The sequence below is a fragment of the Aegilops tauschii genome, chromosome 2 (assembly GCF_002575655.3).
Source record: "Aegilops tauschii subsp. strangulata cultivar AL8/78 chromosome 2, Aet v6.0, whole genome shotgun sequence".
Classification (NCBI taxonomy): Eukaryota; Viridiplantae; Streptophyta; class Magnoliopsida; order Poales; family Poaceae; genus Aegilops; species Aegilops tauschii.
Genome location: NC_053036.3, coordinates 119876085 through 119898168, shown reverse-complemented (window position 1 = coordinate 119898168; position 22084 = coordinate 119876085).

Below are 22084 nucleotides of genomic sequence, written 5' to 3'. Positions count from 1 at the left end.
CCCTGATGTGCCTACTCATTCATGTTTGTTTGTCATGCCTGCTATCGCTTAGAGTTGTGTCAAGTCTGATTCATCGGGGATGAATTGGAAAGTTGTGAACATGTCCTGCTGTGTGAGAGCTAAGTGCGTGAACACGATTTGGTAAAGGTATCGGTGAGAGGCCATGTAGGAGTACATGGTGGGTTGTCTCATTGAAGCCATCCTCAGGAACTGAGTTCTGTGTTTGTGATCCATGAAACAGTTACTACCACGCATTGGGCCCGAAACCAATGGACCCTCTCGGCTTCTTAACCACCCTTGTCCTCTGTCCAGGAGTTGCAAGTAGTTTCTGGTGTTTGTAGTATGCTGGAGGCCGTGGACAGCGCTGACCCGAGGGGTGGGCTGTGATGCGGTAGGCACGTGGCACGGTGTACCGGGCGCCCGTTTGGTGTCTCGGGAACCCTGCACACATCGTTCGGGGCCGTATGTGGAAACCTCGGCCGGACTCCCTGCGGATGGAACCTGAATAGGCGATAAACCTGGACTAGAGACTTGAGCGTTTAGGTAGGCTGTGGCCGACACCCTCGCCGGGCTTCCGCTTGAAGGTTGCCGAGTACATGCTGTGTAAATGGCGGTAAGTGGTGAGAGCGTGTGTGAAGAAGTACACCCCTGCAGGGTTAACATCATCTATTCGAATAGCCGTGTCCGCGGTAAAGGACTTCTGGGTTGCCTATAACAGTTCATAGACAAGTGAAAGTGGATACTCTAAAATGCGCAAGATAAGTGTGAGTGCTATGGATGGCGTCCTCGTAGGGAGACGGGAGCAAATCCATAGTGGTGTATTGATATGGTGAATATGTGGACTCGTGTGCGCCACCTCAAAAGAGTTACTTGCAGTCGTAGTTAGGATAGCAACCGAGTCAAAGCTGGCTTGATGCAGTTAAACTCCACCACCCCCTTTGTTGATACCGATGCATATGTAGATAGTTCTGATGTAAGTCTTGCTGGGTACATTTGTACTCACGTTTGCTTATTTTATGTTTTGCAGAGAGACGTCAGTCTCGCTAGTAGTTGCGTGTGGACTTCGACGTTTAGCTTGATACCTCAGCTACGATCTTGTGCCCTCGGCAGGATCTGGTAGATAGTCAGGCTTCTCAGCCTTTTTCATTTGTAGATGTCTGTACTCAGACATGTTAAGCTTCCGCATGTGTTTGACCTGTATGCTCTGAATGTTGGGTCATGAGACCTATGTTTGTAATATCTCGCTCCTCGAAGCCTAATGAATAAATACTTGAGTCGTAGAGTTATGTTGTGATGCCATGTTGTATTTACACATAACGAGCATATTGCGTGTATGATTGAAATGCTTGGTATGTGTGGGATCCGACAACCTAGTTGTTTATCCTTGGTAGCCTCTCTTATGGGGAAATGTAGTCTTGTGCTTCCGTGAGCCATAGTAGTCCGCTACAGCCCGGTTCAGCGGAGTCCTGCTAGCCCAGCACTACTGCTCCGGAACACTTGACTGGCTGGCATGTGTTTCACTTCGTTCTTGTGTCTGTCCCTTCGGGGAAATGTCACGCGGTGACATCCGGAGTCCTGCCTAGCCTGCTACAGCCCGGGTTCCCGGAGTCCTGTTAGCCCCGTGCTACAGCCCGGATTCGCACGCTGCTGACTGGCATGCTCGATGTTGATTCACGTATGCCTGTCCCCGTAAGTTAGTGCCACTTTGGGTTCATGACTAGTCATGTCGGCCCGAGTTTTCTGTCATATGGATGCTAGCGACATTATCATATACATGAGCCAAAAGGCGCAAACGGTCCCGGGCCATGGTAAGATGACACCCGTGGGAATACCGTGCGTGAGGCCGCAAAGTGATATGAGGTGTTATAGGCTAGATCGGTGTGACTTAGAATCGGGGTCCTGACAACCGAGCTCAATTAATAACTTAAGAAAAAAGTTAGAGTATAGTGGAACCTAATTAAAAGCTGTCACGAGCGAAGAAATAATTCAACGGGTCGCACTTGTGCGTGTGTGTGCATGTGTGTGTGTGTTTGTGTGTGTGTGTGAGAGAGAGAGAGAGAGACCCATCGGTCGATGCTCGTAAATACATCTTTCAGCCATATGCATTGATGATGCTCAGTAAAAACTTATATAGTTGACACAATCATATAGAACATCATAGCACACTGAACTTGCATACAAAAATTTCACGCAGGCGGCACAATCAGGGTGGAAGCAGTGGATCACTACGGGTAGGGCTATGTTGAAATCAACGAACTTGTACATAACGGTTCTTCGTCTTTATCAATGACAGGGAAATATCTTGAATGCTATGCAAAGAAAACAGACGGACAACACAATATATAAGTTCTTCTAGAACATTAAGTTGACGTACAGCCCTTTCTAAAAAAAGTTTAGGTAAAAAAATAGAACAGGTCACAATCAAATGTACTGGCACATCAGTGCTTCACACCCATAGCTCGGATTTAACTAGTACAGTATCTAACAAGATTCAATTGTTACCTCAAATTAGAGCACATCCAGGTAGCCGGCCCTCCCTCTTCTCCCAAAGAAGTAGTGGCCTCTGCCGCGTGATGGAGTAGGCCCTGTGCCATCCATCGTTCTGAGCAACATGGGGAATGTCTGACGTTGACTCCTGTAATGGAAGTCGTCGACGAACCCGTGCACCAGCAGCGGCGGCAGGACTTCAATTGATGGATTGACCACTTCTTCGACATGCACGAACACTCGATACAGGTACATCCCTAACATGGTCCGCGGCGGCCTTGGTGGCGACGAATAGTACAACCCCGGTTCCTGCACCGGTATCTCAACACCCATCACCTTTGGTATGGTGGACGGCTTCTTCATCCATGCCATAACCGTCAGAGCCCAGCTGTCTAGAGGAACAAACATACTTACGAGCTCACCTCCAAGGTCGTTGATAAGCTCATTCATGGACTCGCTATTCCAAGCACGTCGAGGCATGCCGTGGAAGTTAAGCTTTGTTAAAAACTCAAGCTCAAAGGGCACCGAGCCCCATCCTGGGTGCCACCGATCAAAGCTCACCAGCGCGCCATCGCAGAACAAACACCGGGAAGATTCGAACACACGACTGCAGTCGAAAGTTGTTTGGAACCTGACGAAGAAATTAGCCGGTGGCGGACAGACTTTGATGAGCAAGTCAGTTATTTGGATGCCGTGCGCAATGCCAAGAGCTTTGACAAGGTCGTCCGACGAGACGGGAGGCCGGTCGCCGTTGATGGTTACCATCAGCACTTTGCCAGCAAACTGGTTGTCAAGCGCCGCCATGCCACTATTGAGCGACAGCACGCAGCGCCCGAAGGTAGGACAGACCTCAGGATCTCCGGCTCGGAGATCCGCGTTGACCGGTGACATGATAGTGCGCCTGAGTACAGGGAGTACATGAGGGGGATTTGGGGGAACTGGAGTAGGAATCGAGATTCCAGAGGTGGGGGAGGGCGGGAGATTGGGGATGAAAAGGTAGCATGAATTTCGAACACCCGCCAATATGCTCTCGGCGCGCAAGCGCACGAAAACACCGGTGGCGCCCACATGTCGGCCTAAGAGTCCCTATTCTTTCTTTTTTTGAGAGCCCGGCCTTTTTTTTGAGGATCTTTTGAGAGCCCGGCCTGAGAGTCATAATTGACCTATTTGGCATTGCGTTACTACTCGGCCCATATTCAACGACACCTCACTGGCCCAAACAAGTGTACATAATCGAAAAGACACTGAGCTCAAATTATAACTTGGAAAAAGGATATATATACTCTAAACACTGGAGAATGGTGATGCCCTCATTTAGCCCACTAGCAGTTCGAGACAATAAACCGTTCGAAACAACAATATATACAACATTCAAAAACTGACTAGTGACTACTACTAACATAAACAGCAAGACATGATAGTTCATAAGAAGTCTTGCTACACCACCAAAACGCACCCATCTGCAGCGCTCAGACTCTCGTGATCCAGACGAGAATGACATTCTAAATAGAGGCAACTATTACATAGTAAGAGTGACATAGACGCGGATGACCAAATGACAAGGAATATGCATAACAAAAGAGAGAACTACCCATCCAGAACAAGCAGCAAAGACAACAAGTCATTCGAAGAGGGATGATCCAACACCATCATAATATGTAGCCTCGGTTCAGCCACCAGTGATCCGGAGACACCAGTACTCCACCCTTTCAGTGCAACAGCCGAATTACCTATCAACCTGAAGGCTTGAACCACATCACTACCTGTCGGACTCGACACATCCGAGGATCAAAGTTAATATAGATGCCATTGTCATTCTCACCTTCTTTTGGCTGGTGGTTGTATCATTGACAATTAGGGGAGTTTGCTCCCGAACTCCTAGGGCTCGCCGTGTAGACACAGTTTTCCATAGCAAACAGAGCCTCTCTGCCATCAAGGTCCTTGCCAACGGTGATCTCCTGGGTAATCGGATAATTGAGTCTGAGAAATAGAGAGTGTGAACCAAGGATGTTTACCCGCCTCCAACTCAAAAATCCTGAAGGCCCCAACAAGTTGGTATCCTGCTCATAGACATAACAGCCACTGTCCGGATACTCACGTATTTCACGGTGCTTGCATATAGTGGGGTTTTGCAATATAACTTTTCCGGCTCATCTGTCCGAATGATCATCAGTCTTTTGCCATCCTCTGATTGAGCGAGGAACCAGTTGTGCTTCCCTGTTTCTGGGAAAGGTGGTGTGATTACAAAGGGTAGTAACTCTAGGGACACTGCACCATATCAAAAAGGACATGCATTGTTAATGTAAGATCAGCATTGTTCAGAGTATGAGTAGGATAATGCAAGAAACAACATTGAAATGTCCTTGTTGGAACTGGGAGGAAAATGTCGGATGTGGGATTCCGGCAAACCCTTAAGGTTCAAACTCTGGGGTGCGCGCGAAGACTTTCCCTCCTACCGATCTACGCCCTAGCTCACTAAGATCTCGCGGACGAACTCGATGAACTCGCAACACAGAAAGACACGAGATTTATACTGGTTCGGGCCACCGTTGTGGTGTAATACCCTACTCCAGTGTGGTGGTGGTGGATTGCCTCTTGGGCTGATGATGAACAGTACAGAGGGAAGAAAAGCCTCCTGAGGTTGAGGTGTTCTTGTGGCTAGGGTAGGCTCTCGATCAGATTGGATCAAGCTACGATCATATGGCCCTACTGTGGTGGCTAGCTCTACTTATATAGGCCCTGGTCCTCTTCCCAAATGTTGAGCAGGAAGGGAGCCAACAACAGCGGGCAAATTTGAAGGGGGGCAGCTAGTACAAGCTATCTTGACAAAAGTGGTCTTCGCCTGCAAAAGGCTCTGGTGGTGACGCCGTCTTGGGCTCCACGATGACCTCCGTCTTGCCGTCCTTCTGGTCTTGGTCTCATTGCACCGATATGGCAACCTTTGCCTGATGCCTCGGTACTCCTCGCCTGCGCTGGCCTCCTTAGCACCAAAGAGGAAACAAGGACGCTGCGCGTGCTGGCGCCCGCCTGGCGCCGATCATCATGGCTCATGTCACGAGAGCCTCGTGAGGTTTACCCCGCCTTGATATCTCCGTTCCTCGTGAGCCTGCCTGACGAGGCCACTCCTGAGGAGGTCTTGCATCGTCCGTCTCGTGAGGCTTGGCCCCTCGCGAGAGTCTTGGGTGCCTTGTTGACGAAGATGGGTTGTACGGCCTGCTGGCTTAGCCTCGCCGTGGGCCGCAGGCAGGCAAGTCTGGGGACCCCCGTGCCAGAACGCCGACAGTAGCCCCTGGGCCCAAGGTGCGCTCGGGCTTGGCTTCGCGGCGAAGCCAAGGGTCAAGTACGGAGCACCGCGGGCCCCAAAAGCCTGTGGCCTCGGTTGACGCGTGGCGGTTGATTGGATGTGGGCGTCTCCGCTTCCCCACGCTGCCTCAGCAACTGCTTGTCCGGACAAAAGGCTGGCGCAGGCAGTACTTGCCTTCATTGCTTCTTCCTCGCCTCGCTCCAGATCCCCTTTCTTGCTCCTCGTCGCCGCTACCTCCATATCCACTCCAATCTCATCCTGCATCCGCGATCCATGGCGCCGCGCAAGGTCAAGACTTCCTCAGCACCGGCCTGGTATGAGCCGGCCCTTGAGGCGCCCACCGTCATGGAGAAGAGCCTCGTCTTCGTGCGCCTGCTGATGGCGGGTGAGAGCAATGAGTGGGGGGAGACCGAGCTCCGACTCTGCCTCCGCACCGCCTGGCGCCGCCGAAACCCGAACGCCTGCTCCTTAGGTCCCGATGCTGTCAGGCTTCAAGCTCCCCAAGCGGAAGTATGTTGCGGTGGATCAGTAAGTGTCTCAAGCTTCGCCTTGTCCCTGTTTGTACTCGTCATTTCCTGATGCTAGCACTTGGTTGATCAGGCTGACGTCTTCTGCGAAGAAGAGGAAAGAGGATACGGCGGCCGTGCCTCCCTTCGCAGAGAAAGGAGGTAGCAGCGCCTGCATCTCCCCAGCCCGGTCGTCCTCGCGGGGCCAAGAGGAACATCGCCGCGTGGAATTAGCCCCCATGGCTCAGCTGGCTCCGGAAGTGCCGGCACCTGGCGCGGCTGATGAGGTCCCAGCTGCTCCGGAACCCGCGATCTCCTAGGCCCTGGTGATGATGTCGCCTCCTCCCGCTGCTGCACCTCCACTCCCAGGTTCTTCTGCTCCTGCTGCTGCTCTGGAACGTGCTCTTTCGGAGATGACTCAGCTGCAGGTGGATCTCCTGAGCGCGGACCCACGCCTTGTGGCCGGGCGCCTGGAGCTGGCCTCAGGCTGGCTCCACTCCAACTTGGTGGTTCACGCGGCGCTGGGCCAGGCCGCTGCGGCTTCTGAGAAGGAGAAGCAGAGTGCCGCCAACGCCGCAGCCGATCGTGAGACGGCGCTGAAAGACGCCAAGGCCACCCGTGACCGCTGTCGGGTGCTGGAGGACGAGTTGCAGAGCCTGCGCGACAAGCACGCCGAAGAAGCACGCTGCCATCAAGCAAAGGAGGAGGAAATGAAGGCCCGAGAGGACGCCATCAAGAACCGTGATGCTGAGCTGGCGGAGTTGGGGAGGACGCAGGCCACCGAGCGCAACCGGTTGGAAGAGCTGGAGTGGAAGGCGACAGCGAGGGAGGCCGATCTCGACGCCAAGGCGCGAGTCCTGATCGAAGACCGCGCGGCTTTGCCGACCTCGAGAAAAGATCCCGCAAGGCACTGAAGACACTCTACGAGCACGGCCTGGAGAAGTCGTTGGCCACCTATGAGGACGGCCCCGCCCGGCTGCTTCCTCTCTTGGTGAAGGCGCTCGAGGAAGTCGTTGATGGCCTTGGTCCCATGGCGGAGGCGGAAGCTCGCGTCCTGTCTTCAGCTGCATTGACTCGTGTCTTCAGCCACCTGCACCTTTGCGACCCCAGCGCTTTTCTTGATGGGCTGCTGGAGCCTGTGCCTGAAGATCAATACGAGGCCGCCGCCGCAGCCGTGCAAGGTCAGGTGGAGGCCTTGCTGAAGAAGTTCCGCGGCTTTGTCTCCGCTCATCTGTCCGGCGATGTCGCCGATCCTGCAGCTGGTGGTGAAGGTGAAGACAACATCGCTCACGAAGTAGCGCCTTCCGCAGGTGATGGCGGCATTTGGGGGTGACCTGCGGCTATTCTCCTGTTTCGTCCTTGCAACATGCATTAGGCCTCGTGGAGGCGTTTAGACTTTTCATTTGGTATCGTGAGAACAATGTGTTTGTAATATTTTCTTCGAGATTTTGCGATTTCCTTCCTATTTGTTTTGCGTTCTACGTCGGCAGAGCCCGGCCCCGCGCATACCTCAACCGCCATTGGGCCGGCCGGAGACCAGGACGGACCAAGGAGTGAGGGGCTACGTGACCAGTTAGGCTCCTGAGTCGCGATGCTCAGGAGTCTCCCTTGATGCGCAAACAACTTATAGGGAGAGTTTGCGAGGATAGATTAATGTTCTACGTCGGCACAGCCCGGCCTCGCGCATACCTCAACCGCCATTGAGCCGACCGGAGACCAAGACGGACCAAGGAGTGAGGGGCTACGTGACCAGTTAGGCTCCTAAGTCGCGATGCTCAGGAGTCCCCCTTGACGTGCAAACAATTTCCATACTTACCCTCGCCGAGGCCTCGGGAGGGGCGCGCGACGCCTAGGTCCGGGACACCTGGTTGGGTGGCGTGCGCTTGGGTGTGACCCAAGCGCAGCCCCCGTGCCCAGCCCCCTCGCGCGGCTTTCCCGAGGGGAGGCGTTGCGGTGAGGCTGGACGCTGAGCTCTGGGCTCCCTGAGGTTGGTACGACCGTGGGGCCGCCCTCAGTTGTTTATCACCAGCGCGGAGCGTAGTGCTTCCGCTTGTGCACGGGCATAGCCGCTCCTTGGCAGTGTCGACGGCCAGCATGGAGCATGATGCTTCCACTTGTGCTGGGATGGGGGCCCCCTCTGGGAGGAGCCCCCGGGGCATGTACAACCCCGCCCTGACACGTGGCTTGCACGGCAGGGCTGTGAGGTGTATCTGGGCACTCATGAGCCAGCGCGGGACTGACGAGGCCCTACCTCAAGGCGGGTTGCGCCTGGTCTTGAGTCTTGGTGACTGTGTGTTCCTGCAAGGCGATTAGGTGCAAGCACTCTACGTCCTCAGGTCCCGACCCTCGAGCGAGCTCAGCCGCCGCTGGTATGCCAGGTCGCGATGCCATGGTCAAGGCCAGGGGGTGAGGGCTGGAGAGCCAGTAAGAGGTCCTGAGTCGCGATGCTCAGGAGCCCCCCTTTTAACGCGCAAGCGAATTGCACAGGGTGAGCGGACCCATGGCGGGTGGCGATCGAGCAGGCGATAACCGTAAGCAGGTTAAGCATGGAAGGCAAATCAACTTGGGTAAATGCAGGAAGATACATGCCACTGGGTCTGGCCCGAGCGGCTTGGGGATGATGCAGCCTGAGGGGCGCCCCCAGCAAGGTAAGCTAAAGACATAAGCAAAAGGGATACATGTCGTAGGGACGAACCCACGCGGCCTGGGAATAATGCAGCCCGAGGGGCGCTCCCAGCTAAATGAACTTGGAAGATGTCACCTGGTTCTGTAGACAAAGTAGAGTTGGTGCAGCTGAAGGCGTGCGTCGAAGAAATGACTCTTCATGAGCCACTGGAGCCCTGAGCCTCAGGAGGCTCTGGGGGCTCAGGAGGTTCCCTGAAGGCCATCTCCATTTCCTTCAGGACGGCATGGTACCTGGCCTCCTGAGCCGCCAGGACACGCCGCATGTTGTGCTGATAGGCTGACGCCACGCTCGGCAAGCCGAAGGGCATGCGAACGTAGCTGTGTGGCGGGCCCTCGCAGCGGCCCACACGCGAAGGCCAGAAGCGCTCCTGAGATGCAGCCCTGTTGAGCCCTGGGACGTCGACGCAGACACGCAGCCCAACATCCTCGCCTGGATGGGGTGCTGCGCCTTGTGAGCGGCTGTCGCCACGCATGGCTCTTGCGTCTTGCAGTTCCTGTGTGGTCTTGGCGATGAACTCCTGAGTGGTGGGCACCCCTTGCACTGTGCTCTCCTGAGGGAAACGTGCCGCGAAGCACGCCTCCAAGTGGTGCCCAAGCGCCTCCCTCGAGAGGTTAGCAAGGTCTGAGGCCCTCCAGAAGAGAGCCCCCGAGCCCTGCTGGAGGAGGGCGCCGGGCGCGCCTTCCTATGCGATGGAAGGAGGCACCCCTAGAACGGACGCTGATCCTGATGAGGCTCCTGTCGCGACACCATCCTCCTGAGGTCCTGTGTCGCGCAGCTGCTTCTTCTTGGGAATGGCCTCCGGAGGGCCCTCACTTCTGTTGTCGGGGTTGTTGATTGCTGCAGCTTGGAAGGCGCGCTCGAGGGAGCACACCGCGTCTCTCTCTTCACATGGGACCGTGATGATCCCGCCGCTTCCCGGCATCTTGAGGACGTTGTAGCCGTGGTGGGTGACCGCCATGAACTTGGCCAGGGCCGAATACCCAAGGATGGCGTTGTACGGCAGGCGGATGTGTGCGACATCGAAGTCGATGAGCTCGGAGCGGTAGTTCTTGCGCTCTCCGAAGGTGACAGGCAGGCGGACCTACCCTATCGGTGTGGTGGAACCGTCGGTCACTCCTGAGAAAGGTTTGGTAGGCTGGAGCTGCTCATATGGCACTTGGAGGTTGTCAAACGTGTCGACGGACAGGACGTTGAGCCCTGCGCCACCGTCGATGAGGGTCTTGGTAACCTGCACATTGCTGATGACCGGGGAACACAACATTGGGAGGGCGCCGGCGGTGGCCGCGCACTTGAGCTGATCTGCCGAGTTGAAAGTGATGGCGCATTGGGACCATTTGAGCGGGCGCGTGGCCTCGAGCCTGGGGAGCACCGCATTCACCTCACGAGCGAACGGTTTGAAGATGCGTTGAGAGGCTGGGGCCTGGGCACCGCCCAAGATGTAGGCGATTGCACGCGGCTCCTGGAAGCCCCCAGCCCCCTCGTCCTGATGGTGGTCGTCGTGCCTTCTTAGTGGCGGCAGTGGGGGAAGACCGGCGTTGCTTTGGGGGCGATCCTCACGAGGCTGGTCCCTCCAGGCCCCCTCGCGAGGATGGTCCTGCCAGCGGTCCTCACGAGGCCTGTCGCGCCATTCTTGGCGCGAGCCACAGTCGTCCCAGCGTCCGCCTCCACGCCCTCCTCCACGGCCGTAGCCCCGGTCGCTGCGCTCGGGGCGTCGACCGAAGCATCCTTCTCGTATGGCTCTGAGATCTTGACAGTCGCTGGTGTTGTGGGTGTTCAGGTTGTGGAAGGCGCAAAACGGTCGGCTGTTCTTGGACGACTCGGGCTGATCTCTGCCCCGCTTGGTGTCGGGCTCCGCTACTAGCACTGCTGCTTCCTTGCGCTTCACGTCCTTGGCCTTGGCTTTCTTCTCCTCTGCGCCCGCGGCTGGCAGCTCAAGGAGAGAGAGGCGCCCCTCCTCAGCTCTTGCGCACTTGGTCGCCAGGTTGAACAGCTCCTGAGAGGTGCAGAGCTCCTCGTGGATAGCGAGCTCTTCCTTCATCTTGACATCACGGACGTCGTCGGAGAATGCGGAGATGATGGCCTCATCCGTGACCTTGGGGATCTTGAGGCGGGTGTTGTTGAAGCGCTGGATGTCCTTCTGAAGGGTCTCTCCTAGTTGTTAGTTGATGCGGCGCAGGTCACCCGCGGCCGGCGGGCAGTCGCGAGTGCCCTGGAAGTTGGCGATGAAGCGGTCGCCCATCTCGTCCCAGGAGGAGACCGAGCCGTGCTGCAGGTTCAGGAGCCAGGAGCGGGCTCCATCCTTGAGAGCCATGGGAAACCAGTTCGCCATGACTTTCTCATTGCCATTGGCCGCTTCGATGCTCAACTCATAGAGCTGCAGGAACTCCGCGGGGTCGGCGGTGCCGTCGTAGCAAGGAGGCAGATCCGGCTTGAACTTGCCTGGCCAGGCGACGCTACGCAGCTCGGTGGTGAAGGCACGGCAGCCGGCCGTGGTTGCTGGGGCCCACTTCAGAGGTGGAGCTTGGTCTTTATGAGGTCCGCGCGGCGCCGTCGCGGGCGGTGCGCGGTCTTGACGAGGTGGCGCGGGAAGCGCGGGTGCAGCTTCTCGCGGCCGAGGGATTTCTTGGCAGCTTCTTTCTTCACGTGCTAGCACCGGGTGTGGCGGATCACGCCGCAGGGCCGGGCGCCTTGGTGCCAAGGCACCGTCTTGGGGCAGAGGTGGCGAAGGCGCGCCATGAGCCTCATCGCCCGTGGCTGGCTGAGGGTGAGGTAGAGAGAGGGACGGTGACGGAGAGCCCCCTGCGGCGTGGACATGCTCGGCGACGCGATCAAGCCACTCCTCGTAGAGGTCGTCGACTGGGCGGTAGCACAGGAGTTCGTTTGCGGCGAGGAGTGCGGCCCGTGCCTCCATGGGAGCGCGACAAGCGTGAAACGAATAACCGGCCGGGGTCAGCGATGGAGTGGCGGTACGGCCGTCCTGCCGTACCGAAGGATGCGGCAAGGACGCCTGCTGCTCGTTCCCCGTCGGGCCGGTGGCAGCGTTGGCGGCGGGAGACAGAGAATGACAAGGTGGCCCGCCGACGGGAGCCGTCTGAGCAACGCGGGCGGTGAGGGCAGCCCGACGCTCAGCTCGAGCACGGCAAGCGTCCGCCATGGAGACGACGGAGCGATGGAGTGACGAACTGATGGAAGGGAAGCTACGGTGCACCCCTACCTGGCGCGCCAAATGTCGGATGTGGGGTTCCGGCAAACCCTTAAGGTTCGAACTATGGGGTGCGCGCAAAGACTTTCCCTCCTACCGATCTACGGCCTAGCTCGCTAAGATCTCGCGGACGAACTCGATGAACTCGCAACACAGAAAGACACGAGATTTATACTGGTTCGGGCCACCATTGTGGTGTAATAGCCTACTCCAGTGTGGTGGTGGTGGATTGCCTCTTGGGCTGATGATGAACAGTACAGAAGGAAGAACAGCCTCCTGAGGTTGAGGTGTTCTTGTGGCTAGGGTAGGCTCTCGATCAGATTGGATCAAGCTAAGATCAGATGCCCCTACTGTGGTGGCTAGCTCTACTTATATAGGCCCTGGTCCTCTTCCCAAATGTTGAGCAGGAAGGGAGCCAACAACGGCGGGCAAATTTGAAGGGGGACAGCTAGTACAAGTTATCCTGACAAAAGTGGTCTTCGCCTGCAAAAGGCTCTGGTGGTGACGCCGTCTTGGGCTCCACGATGACCTCCGTCTTGCCGTCCTTCTGGTCTTGGTCTCATTGCACCGATATGGCAACCTTTGCCTGATGCCTCGGTACTCCTCGCCTGCGCTGGCCTCCTTAGCATCAAAGAGGAAACAAGGAGGCTGCGCGCGCTGGCGCCCACATGGCGCCGATCGTCATGGCTCACGTCATGAGAGCCTCGTGAGGTTTGCCCCGCCTTGATATCTCCGCTCCTCGTGAGCCTGCCTGACGAGGCCACTCTTGAGGAGGTCTTGCGTCGTCCGTCTCGCGAGGCTTGGCCCCTCGCGAGAGTCTTGGGTGCCTTGTTGACGAAGATGGGTTGTACGGCCTGCTGGCTTAGCCTCGCCGTGGGCCGCAGGCAAGCGAGTCTGGGGACCCCCATTCCCAGAACGCCGACAGAAAATACAGGGAAATGTATACTGGGTTCGAAAATATAGAAGTGCCATGCATGGTTATACTCATGTTATCTCACAATCGATTCTTCACAGGAAACTACCATGTCATGCATGTTATGTAACCATGTTCTGTCCTCACAAACAAATTCTTCAAGGAAACTAACAGACCATGCTTTGTTATATACTCATGTTCTGTGGGCAAAATTTTTGTGAGCATATTATTCTAGCCATTGATTGCTGAAGGGCGAACATAGGTATCTACACATGGTAAGCATTACAGGATTTCACTACTTCCAAATATAGAGTTCTCCATATGCACATTTACTTCCCTAATGTATGGTTAGATGAAACCAACAGTGTGATGCATGTTTCTACATCATGAAAATGAGGAAACTAACATGGCCATTCATACACACTCATATTTAGTAGTATATAGATTACTATAAAATAAGGAGAATTATCTTCCTAACAGTTTGATTATTCAGGGGTACAAATTGGTTGTAATGACATGGTCACAATCGCATGAATTAACTCATTCCAAATATATCTGATTTATGGCGTCTCTAATACATTGCCATAGTTCTACTCAAATTCTGCTCAAGCAGGGATATGTCAATCATCACAAAAAGTTCAAACAGTGTCATGGCGTCATCATTAACATCAGACGGAAAAAACATACACGCGTCATCCCAGCATTACATGGTGTCATCTGCTTTGTCGATCGCATAGATGATGCCATTGTGTTCAATAGCATCACAGAAGTGTGTATCAGCTTTGACGACGATCCACTACGAGTTGAGCTGTCTCTGGCTAAAGAAGGCACCGGTGGAAAGATAGGCGAGTCCCTTGTCGAACAAGGCAATTAGCTTGAAGTCTGCGTAATCCGCATGTCGTGTGGGCACTTGGTAGATTACAATCTTCTGCAAAACAAGGTGCGTCCAACTGATGATGTAATCTAGATGACTTGGACTGCGACGGTAAAACTCTATATCATCCAACGAAGGAAGGATAATATCATGGGAGGTCTGGAAGTTAACGAGCACCAACTTTTTCCCATCTTCTCGGACGGCATCCATCCAGTGGGAGTTCATGCCGACCCAGTACATACCTGCAAGAAGTTTCGGGCGATGGTGATCGGGTCGAAGTCGAGGGAAATGATGTACGGTGACCCACTACATACCTGCAAAAAAGTTTCGGCTAATGGAGGTCGGATTAAAGTGGAGGGGCATCATGTACGCCTCCGTATCATCATGAGCAAATCTCGCAAGACCAGATAGCAGCAAGCAGGGTGTCTTGAAAAGCTTAGGCCTCGCTTCGATGATGGCCGTGTGCATGCCCCTCGAGCATGCAGCCAGTCGTAGGGCGCTCAACATAACCATACATGAACAACAGAGGTCGAGGACGTCACTGGCGAGATTGCTCCAATCGCGGCTCATATGGATGATGCGCGGTTGTGACGCCCCCGATTCGACCGTACACTAATCATGCACGCAAATGTGTACGATCAAGATCAGGGACTCACGGGAAGATATCACAACACAACTCTACAATATAAATAAGTCATACAAGCATCATAATACAAGCCAGGGGCCTCGAGGGCTCGAATACAAGTGCTCGATCATAGACGAGTCAGCGGAAGCAACAATATCTGAGTACAGACATAAGTTAAACAAGTTTGCCTTAAGAAGGCTAGCACAAAAGTAGCAACGATCGAAAAGGCAAGGCCTCCTGCCTGGGACCTCCTAACTACTCCTCGAAGCCGAACTCCACGTAGAATCATCCTCGGGATCTCTAGCTCCTGGACTCCAGCATCTGGTTGCGACAACCAGGTATAGAAAGGGGAAAAGAGGGAGAAAAGCAACCGTGAGTACTCATCCAAACTACTCGCAAGCAAGGAGCTACACTACATATGCATGGGTATATGTGTAAAGGGCCATATCAGTGGACTGAACTGCAGAATGCTAGAATAAGAGGGGGATAGCTAATCCTGTCGAAGACTACGCTTCTGGCCACCTCCATCTTGCAGCATGTAGAAGAGAGTAGATGGTAAGTTCACCAAGTAGCATCGCATAGCATAATCCTACCCGGCGATCCCCTCCTCGTCGCCCTGTTAGAGAGCGATCACCTGGTTATATCTGGCACTTGGAAGGGTGTGTTTTATTAAGTATCAAGTTCTAGTTGTCATAAGGTCAAGGTACAACTCCGGGTCGTCCTTTTACCGAGGGACACGGCTATTCGAATAGATAAACTTCCCTGCAGGGGTGCACCACATAACCCAACACGCTCGATCCCATTTGGCCAGACACACTTTTCTGGGTCATGCCCGGCCTCGGAAGATCAACACGTCGCAGCCCCACCTAGGCTCAACAGAGAGGTCAACACGCCGGTCTAAATCCTATGCGCGCAGGGGTCTGGGCCCATCGCCCATTGCACACCTGCACGTTGCGTACGCGGCCGGAAGCAGACCTAGCCTAGTAGGCGTTCCAGTCCAATCCGGCGCGTGCCGCTCCGTCGCTGACGTCAAGAAGAGCTTCGGCTGATACCACGACGCCGAGTGCCCATAACTATTCCCGCGTAGTTGGTTAGTGCGTATAGACCAAATGGCCAGACTTAGATCAAATACCAAGATCTCGTTAAGCGTGTTAAGTATCCGCGAACGCCGACCAGGGCCAGGCCCACCTCTCTCCTAGGTGGTCTCAACCTGTCATGTCGCTCCGCCATAAAGTAACAGTCGGGGGCCGTCAGGAACCCAGGCCCACCTCTACCGGGATGGAGCCACCTGTCCTTTCAGCCCCCTCATCAGAATCACTTGCGGGTACTCAACGAGCCGACCCGACTTTAGTCACCACATGTGTCATGTATATAAAGTATATAGTATATACCCGTGATCACCTCCCGAAGTGATCACGGCCCAGTAGTATAGCATGGCAGACGGACAAGAGTGTAGGGCCACTGATGGAACACTAGCATCCTATACTAAGCAGTAGGATAGCAGGTAAGGGTAACAACTGTAGCAACAATGACAGGCTATGCATCAGGATAGGATTAACGGAAAGCAGTAACATGCTACACTACTCTAATGCAAGCAGTATAGAGAAGAATAGGCGATATCTGGTGATCAAGGGGGGGGCTTGCCTGGTTGCTCTGGCAAGAAGGGGTCGTCATCACCGTAGTCGTACTCAGTGGCATCAGCAACGGTCTCGGGGTCTACCGGAGAAGAAGAGGGGGAAGAAACAGTAAATACGGAGCAAGCAAAACATCACAAAACATAACGAGCTAATACGCGATGCTAGGTGTGCCCTAACGCGGTAGGAGGTGATACCGGCGAAGGGGGGAAACATCCGGGAAAGTATCCCCGGTGTTTCACGTTTTCGGACAGATGAACCGGAGAGGAAAGTAGCGTGTTCGCTATGCTAGTGATGTGTGGCGGACGAACGGGCTGCGTATCCGGATTCGTCTCGTCGTTCTGAGCAACTTTCATGTAGAAAGTATTTTCATCTGAGCTACGATTTATTTATATGATTTTCTAAAGTTTTAAATAATTTTTAGAATTTCTTTAATTAATTTAATTCAACATTATCCAGAATAGTGCATGCGGACGTCAGCATGACATCAGCATGACGTCAGCAGTCAACAGAGGTGTTGACTGGGTCAAACTAACATGCGGGTCCCACTGTCATACACTGTTAACTAATTAACCAATTTAATTAGTTTAAATAACAGATTAGTCAGGTTAATTAATTAATTAGGCTAATCTAATCAGGATTAATTAAGTTAATTTATTCTTTAATTAATTATTAATTAGTTAATTAATTATTATTTTTAATTTAATTAATTTTTCTTTTTACTAATTTTTTTCAAAACCTTCTGGGCAAGGGCCCACTTGTCATAGGGCCAAAGGCCATAGCGGGCGCGGGCGACTGCAGTTACGGGCGCGGGCACCGGGTCGCCTGGACCCGGGCGCGCGCGGGCTGGCCGGCGGCCACGGCAGGGCAGCCGCAGCTGGCTGGAGCGGGTCTGCGGGGTGAGGGGGGGCGGCGGCCAAGCGCGACGCAGGGGGTGCGTGCAGGCGCGCATAGCAAGCGGCGGGCGCGACGCGGATGCGGCCGTGGATGCGGCGTGCGGCGACGGGTTTCGGCACGGGGAGTAAGGGCGGCGGCTGGACGGCGCGAGGGCGCGGTCGCGCGAGCGGGGCCGATGGCCAGAGCGAAAGGGAGTGGCCCGGGGCGTGGAACGCTGCGGTCGGGAGCAGCGGCAACGCGGTTGCCGCGGGCTCGGCAGGCAGGGCGCGGCTGCCGGCGCAGACGGGCATGGCCACGGGCGCAGCAGGTGCGGACGCGCACGGGAGGTCGCGGGGTGTGGTGAGGCGGTCAGCGTGCGGGGACGAGCGAGAGGGAAAAGAGGAGGTTGGGGTCCTCACGGGCAAGTAGAGACCATGCGAGGCTCGAGGGAGGCCATTGGGGAGGAGGACGGGGACGACCGGGCGGCGAGGAGGCAGTCCGGCGAGAAGGCGGCAAGGGGGTGCGGCGCACGGCGGAGAGGACGGCGAGGCGTCCACCGAGGAGGAGTGGTCGAGGCGGCGCGGTGCGGTCGATCCGGGCGGCGGGGTCGTCGGTGACGCTGGAGAATGAGAGGGGGTGGGTGTCTCGATCGGGAGGAGTGGGGGGTTCGTGCGGGAGGAGTGGGGGGATCGTGCGAGGCGACGGGAGGGGCGCCGTCCGGATCCAGGGGGCGAGGGGGGTGAGAGGGGACCGGGGAGGGGAGAGGCTAGGGTTTGAGCGTCAGCAGGCCATATAGGCCAGGGGCGCAGTTGGGCCGGCCGACTGGGTTGTGGCCTAGTTGGCCAGGGTGGGTTTTTGTTTTTATTTCTCTTTTGTTTCTTTTTAGTTTTCTTTTATTTTCAGTTTTGGTAAAATACTAAAGTGGCACCCAAATAGATGTTACAAATTATGCCACAGCCACAAACAACTTAGCATTGAAATAAAATAGTTTTGAAATTGTTTATCATTTTAAAAGCATTTAAATAATTATTATTGCTACTATTTTATTCATTTTAGAGTGTTTAAACATTTTATAAAGGTGTGGTTTCTCCACCATAATTACCTATGTATTATTTGGCTCACTCCGAACATTTGGTTTTAATATTTGAAAACTTTTATCGTTCGACTTGATTTTGAATTTGAACTCGAACGAGGTTGAAACATCATGAAACTAACAACAGTAATCGTGGTGACATGGCCTCATTAGCAGAGGTTTACTGTAGCTTAACTATCCGGACGTCACAGGGGTTCGTGTTCGGCCATGGTGGAGTTTCGAAGGTGGGCTTTTGGGGGGCTTGATTTACGGGGGAGAAGGCTCTCGGTGCTGGAGCAGCTAGCAAGGGAATAGTGGTACTGGGGGAGGCGAGCGAGGCGAGGGTACGCGGGGGCACAGTGAGATGATGAAGAGTGACCTCAGGATCTCCGGCGAGACGGAGATGGAGATGGAGTGGTGCTAGGGGACAGGGAGACGAGGCGAGGCATGCTATACAGCGGCGGTGACAGTGACTGCACAGTGCACAAGGTGAGGCTGGCTTTGGTAACCCGGACACGCCGCCTGGACTGGTGTCACCTCGCGCGCAGGGTCTTGTCACTTCACTATGAGGACCTGATGAATAATAGTATTTTGACCATCAAGTGTACCACAGTTGTACTACTACTACTAGTAGGAGTAGTAGGAACATGACTAGTACTCCTGTGCTAGCATGCCTCCGGGTTCACTTCATCCTCCAGGTATCATCCATATTGCGAGCAGAACCAAATTCTCGTGCATGCAGAAGCGCGAAGAAGGACTTTTCTTTTTTGAGAATAACCGCATATTCCTTAACTAGAGAATGTTGTGTCTCCCACGCACGCGCCAATATCCATCCGAACCAGCTACGACACAATTTTTTCCGTTTGCATAGGTCCCACCCGTCAGGAGGGGTGCAGAAATAAAAAGGAATCATAAAATGTCTCGCCACGGTGATTCGAAAGAGTGACCTCAACTAGCCAGTGGCACATGCAGCCCTAGAAGGATGGGCACATACAGGGACATGCCCCACTCCTCAGTCTACCCGCGTAGCCTTTTCGTTTAGTCTACCTAGCCGTCTAATCAACTGCCTGCAGGCCACTTCTCCCATTTACTTCTCCATCGGGAACCGATTTCCCTCGGCTTCTTCACTACTCCTTGATCTTCATTTGCATCCAAACCACACTGCATTCACATTGTTTTAACCTCTTCACATCCTCCTGGAGTAATTCCAAAGCCCCTATAAATAATCATCTTCTTCAGTTAGACTAGCCATCTAATCCTAATTCTCCAAACCATAGCCCTCCGGTCCAGCGGTTCCAAATGGCGAAAGAGATCGAGATGCAGGTTTTCAGCGTCCAACATGTCCTCGTCGAAGGCTCGTTGAGCATAGTTGCCACAGCCACCAACCACCCAAGGGTTGTTTGGAAGTGGATCCACAATGTATCCAACTCCCTCCAAAAGGTGGAGATGAAGGTCATCGGTCTCGACGCAGAGTACACGGAGCGTGCCACTAGGAAGATCCAACGCGCCGCCGTCCTTCAGCTGTGCCTCGAAGATGATGTTTTGGTGTACCACATCATACACGCACCCTCCATACCAGGTGAGCTTCACGATTTCTTGTCTCGGGAAGACATATACTTCTGTGGGGCAGCCATCGCAGGGGATAAACAGAAGTTGGATCTGTACAACGTTGATTTGAAAAGCACCGCTGACGTACAAACCAAAATAAAAATTCATGTAGAAGATTGTGATAAACCGACACCATCCCTATTCGACGTAGCAAATTTTGTGCTCGGAACAAATCTTCAGAAGGGTGACAAGACGCTGGCATTAAGGTCGTCTGAATGGGAGAATTATCCCTTGACGCACGAGCGGATAAAATATGCTGCCCTCGATGCCCGTGTGAGTTTTGAGATAGCTGCAAGGTCTAGAGAGCTTGTTGCGAAGCCGTCTCCCACAAAAAATGAGAATAAGAAGAAGAAGAAGAAGAAGAAGAAGAAGATGCTGCACCAGCAGCAGGGCATTATGGATGGATGAACCATTTCCTCTCTTGTAAAACAATATTCCCTCTCTGTGTATATTGATATAGATGCACTATTTCGATGGTGTGCATGTCTTTGGAACAAGTAGTAGCGTGGGTCCGCTTGGCTATAAGGAACTATTTATCTGCCTAGCTTTCTCTACTACTCCTTCCAGTGATCGGTATGCAATGCATGTGTCCGTAGACATGACAGCTTGTCCATGGAAGTTCAACTACGGTGACCATCACGTGTCATCCCCTGCCACTCGTGATTCCCACGACGCCGCTCCAACCCACGACACCACGTCCCGCAACGTGCGCCTCACCCCTCTCGGCCACACCGCCCCTCTGCCTTTGTGTGCATGACATGTGGGCCAACTGAAATGCGGCGAGCATCAAGTTTCTACCACAGCCACATGCGATTCCCACGATGCCGCTCGAACCCATGACACCACACGTTCCCCGACCTGCGGCTCACCCCTCTCGGCCCTACTACCCCTCTGCCTTTGGGAGCATTACATGTGGACCAGCCACCTATCGGGTCCACATGTTATTGACTCAAAGGCATGTGTCGTAAGGCGCTGAAGCTCAGACCCGAGGGCCCTGAGAGGTAAATGTAACTCCTGCGCCAGGCCTTGTGGTGCTACCGCTGCACGAACTCGTGGCAAACTCAAGATTTATTTCTTTATTATACATGCACGCAACGATTTAATGGACATTGTAATCTCAACATGTGATGGGGAGCTCTAAATTTGATTTTGAAACTTATAAAACGAAAAAATTCAAAACAAATAAACTGGGGAGAGGGAGTATACCATAGGATGTGTCCCATACGAAACAAGTCCCCTGGTTTGTCACCGTGAAGATGCGGTTAGAAATGAGCATAGCATCTGCGTACTCGTACGGCAACAAATCGGCCCAGACAGCATCGTCCACCTTTGACCAGCATGTGCAAGGTTCGTGCTATTTTCTTCAATCTCACCGTGGTTCCATCGTACCAATTCAGGCGGTGGCCCGTTGCATGGCTGATCCCAATGTTGGACAAAGGTTCTATGGGAACGGTGTCACCGTTGTAAATGTTGTGCAAATTGATGTTGGTACCCTCCCGTACATATGAAAGCCAATCTCCACTCGCACCGAGCCTAACCTGTGAAATAGTGGGCAGGGGGAGAATTAGGAAATGGACACGGAAGTAGTCTTTTGAATGCATTTACTACGTGATCAAACTCATCTTACCTGCTCATCGGATAAAATCTGAGTGCCCCTCAACGTCGGCATCTTAAGGGGCGTCAACTTGCAACTACGGCCACACCACGCTGGAGAGACCCCCAAGGAAACATCCTCGTGCATTGCACGGAACATCAAGATGCATTTGTATGAGTAGTTTATCTTGTGAGAGAAAAGTATGAACGAGGGAAGGCCTTATTTGCAAATGTGGAGAGGGGTGTAGGTTTCTTTTTGCAAAATTGCCACAGTTTTCTTCCTATCCATCAGATATAAATTGGACGGCCTATATTGCAGGGTGGCAGGCACACCATCATCACCAACTCTATTTTTTATAAGAGTAGAGACTATCAAGATGCCCGTGCGTTGCACGGAACATCAAGATCTTATGGGAGAAAAGGATGAACGAGGGAAGGCCTTATCTGCAAATGTGGAGAGGAGTGCGGGTAAATTGTCATACTTTCCATCCTATCCGTCGGATATAGATCAGACGACCTATATTGCAGGATGGCAGGCACACCATCATCACCACACTCTTATAAAAAGCAGAGTTGGAGATGATGGTGTGCCTGCCATCCTGCAATATAGGCCGTCCGATCTATATCCGATGGATAGGAAGGAAACTATGGCAATTTTGCAAAAAGATACCCACACCCCTCTCCACATTTGCAAATAAGGCCTT